Below are 3,658 nucleotides of genomic sequence, written 5' to 3'. Positions count from 1 at the left end.
CATTTCAAGTCTTTAATTTTCAAGTATTGAAGTTGGGAGCCCGCCCAGATAACAGAGGCATACATTTCAAGATCAAGTCAAAGAACAATAAAACAGAGGGTTACAATAGGAATCCCCAGCAGGAAACAATAAAATTCCCCGGCACCGGGAAGCAGAAGGTTGCAACAAGAGGTCACAGTACAAACTCAAGTGCATGTGTCAAAAAGAAGAAAAGCACCGGAAAAAATGCAAGCAGACAAGAAAGCAAGGCAACAAGAAAAATTGCAGTATAGCTTAGCTTCTTGTTTTCTTTTAAGCACGGTGTAACAAGGAGATCGGTAAGCAGTAGTAATAGCATGCAACAACAGTAACATTGCAGTCCAACGGTAGTCCCAGCTACCAAAATTTCCCGAACTACATTGACCTGATTCCTGTTTAGCCCAGGATATGTAGGAAACCTTTGAAGCAAAGGTTCGGTCAAATCTTTTTCAAAAAAAATGCTTCACACGGAGTACTCGGATGGGCAAAAATCGCTCGCTTTATCTTTGCACGAAAACCCTTCGTGTCTTCGGGCAAAGAGGGGCAGCTGTAAGCACGTGATTTTTGCCCAATATGAGAATTACTCCCAAAAAATTCAAAAAATAAAATGATTTTTCTTTGGTGTGCAATTTTTGTGATATTTTGTGATATTTTGAATAATTATTTGTATTTATCTGTGCATGTTTATTTGCTAAATTAATAAAAAATACAAAAATATGTCGCATTTTGCATATAGGATTTAATTCTACAATTGTTAGTAATTAAATTTGTTTTACAAAAATTAAAAATTACAAAAATAGGCATCGTTTGCATTTTTAGCATTTAATGTCCAAATATACAATTTTATGCTTAATTAATACTTAATTGTGCGTTAATTGTTATTGGGAGTTAATTTGCGCTTTTATAACTTAATTTAGTTCTTAATAATAGTTTAAGTATTTTTATAATTTAGTTTTAGAAAAAATAAAAGAAGAAAAGAGAGCGAAAATATAAAGAAAGTCGGAATTAGGCCTCTTCTTCAATTTCAAGCCACAGGCCCAAAAAATGGCCCAATCTTCCCTACGACCCAGTCCATTTCGAACTGGGTCGACCCAGTCCATAACCCAAAAGACCCAATACCCCTATCTTGCATTTCAAAGACACAAAACAAAACAAAACAAAAAAAAAAACCAAAAACCCTAAAAATGACCTAAGTCATCCGCCCCCCCTATCATTCTTCTTCTTCTTTTCTTCTTTCTTCTCCAAACTCTAAAACACACATCCATGGCTGCCATGGCTAAGCTCCAGCAGCTTAATCTCCTTCGACACAAGCGCACACACCACCAAGAAGCCCATCTTCTCCATGTCAAGCTCAAAAGGCTCGTCCATGGCTGCGTCTTCGTCGTCAACCCATCGCCATGTTTGTTGCTTTTTCTTGCTGCCTCTGCGTCGTCCATGGCTTCCCGAACTGCTGCTCCATTTTCTCCATAAGCTGCTGAACGCAGCAGCAGTAGACGACCAGCTGCTGCCCGTGTCCAGCTGCGACGAGCAGCCATGGCTGTCCGCGACGCTGCCGCTGCTCCTCCTTCCTCCGCCGTTGCTTCTACTTCTTCTTCGTCTTCGTCGTCCTTCGTTCGAGCTTTGGTCGAGGCTTGGACAGATTTATTTACAATCAAAGTTCGTCGTTGATTCATCTCCGGTTAGTTGTTTTTGAGTTTTATTTTTGTTCATATTTTGTTTGATATTTTCCGGATCCAAAATCGTTAAATGATTTAATCCTTGTTTTGTTCGTTGTTCATCTTTGAAATAATTTTCTATTGTGTTCATGTTGTTTGTTAAATTAATTTTCAGATTTCAAAATAGAAGTTTAATTAGTTGTTTTCATGTTTATTTCATGTTTGTATTATTGTTTAAGTAAGTATTTGTTAGTTTGATGTTTGTTAGATTCAAATTGAAATTTAATCAACTATTTCTTCAATTTGTTTCATGTGTTTATGTATTGTTAGAAATTGTTAATATTGTTAAGTTCAAGTTTAAGTTCATAATTGTTTCTTCGTCGATCTTGTTATTTGTTTAAAGAATTTAGTTGTATTAAAGGAATATATTGTTTTAATCGTTTAATCCGTCATGTTTGTTGTCTTAAAATAGATTCATTCATGTTCATACTTTGTTTGGATGATCTTGAATCCGAATTTTGTATAGTTTGATTTCTTGTTTACCATTTATGATTATTGCTTGAATTGTTCTCATAATCTTGTTTTAAGTTTAATATAAGAATTGTTTGTTGTAATGTTGTTAGAGTTGATTTTAAGTTCAATATGATTGAATTTAGAAATCTTCATACTTTGATTGTTGTTGTTGTTGAATCCGAAAATAGGATTGTTTGTTGCTAAAATATTGTTCAATCAAATTTTAGTTGTTCTTTGTTGTTCAATTCGTGTTCATGTGATTTGTTGTTGAAATGTTGTTAAAATCGTGTTCATGTGATATTGTTGTTATGATGTTCATCCATGTTCATATTGTTGTTTGAACATTGTTAGAAATTGATCATATTGTCTATATTTTGGTTAAGTTTGATTAATTGATGTGTTATAGCTGATGGGTAGTTTGGTAAATTTGTAATACGTTCAGGGGTAGTTTGGTAATTTCAGTAAGGTCGGAAGGGGTAGTTTAGGAATTGTACATTTTGAAATTGTTTATTTGAAGCATGGGGGACAAAATGAAATGGGGTGGGTTGTGATATGATTATTTAATATAAAGGGGGGACAAGATTTAAATTAAAGGGGAATCTTGCATTATTTTAATTAAAGCATGGGGGACAAAATATAATGGGGTGGTGTGATATGTTTATTTAATGTAATGGGGATGAGTGGAAAGATAATGGGTTGGGTAGAGAAAAAGTATTGATTTAATTGATTAAAAGATTTATGGGATGAGATTATATATATGGGAAGTCTTGAAGACAAATGGGAATAACAAGAAATACAGATAGAGAGAAAAAAAACGGACAGAGAATAGAAGAGAGAAAAATTCCGAAAAATATTTAAGCTTTCAAAATAAAAATAAAAGCTAAAAAAATCTACTGCTTTCTTTCTTTGTTTGAAATTAGTATTAATGGTTGTTGTTACATTTAAAGCTTAAAGCTTTTGTTTTTGGGATTACTACTCCACCGGTCTGTTACTGGGTTGTTACTGTTGCTGGGCAGTTGTTGCTATTGCACTGTTATTACTGTTGCTGATTTTCATCTTCATTTTCTTTTGCTTCAATATCAGGTACATATCTTTTAAACTCATGTTGTGAAGAACTTCAACATGGCAAGTAAATGAAGTTTGGAATTATAAGGATGTCTTCTACTCATTTAAATTTTATTAGTTTAAATTTCAGTTTTGTTTTAGTTGGTTAATATAGTATTAAATCAATTAGTAGATTAGTTCTCTTTCTTAATAACTAATGGCTTAGTTATTTTAGGAACGCGATCAACTCATTTCTTTTAATATATGAAATAATGTCAATGATTTTTTTACAAAATATAGAGTTAAGTGTTTGCAAATAGTCGCATAGGCAGAGAATAAGAATTGGTTTATTTATCTCAAACTCAATCTTTGTAAACAAATTAACCAAACAATTATAACTTTGGACTAAAAACAAGTATATGAGAAGG

The 3,658-nt window shown here is 33.1% G+C and overlaps 1 long non-coding RNA gene across 1 annotated transcript; it reads left to right on the top strand.

Annotated features, from left to right (window-relative positions):
* Positions 1–1,194: 1,194 nt before the first annotated feature.
* LOC138872194 (uncharacterized) lies at positions 1,195–3,341 on the top strand. The gene is made up of 2 exons (XR_011400648.1): positions 1,195–1,696; positions 3,270–3,341. It is a non-coding gene; the product is annotated as an uncharacterized lncRNA (long non-coding RNA).
* Positions 3,342–3,658: the final 317 nt, after the last annotated feature.

Source organism: Nicotiana sylvestris, chromosome 6 (genome assembly GCF_000393655.2).
Source record: "Nicotiana sylvestris chromosome 6, ASM39365v2, whole genome shotgun sequence".
In the NCBI taxonomy this organism is placed as follows: domain Eukaryota; kingdom Viridiplantae; phylum Streptophyta; class Magnoliopsida; order Solanales; family Solanaceae; genus Nicotiana; species Nicotiana sylvestris.
The sequence above is the reverse complement of the archived record's forward strand: the minus strand, read 5'-3'. Positions and strand labels throughout refer to the sequence as shown.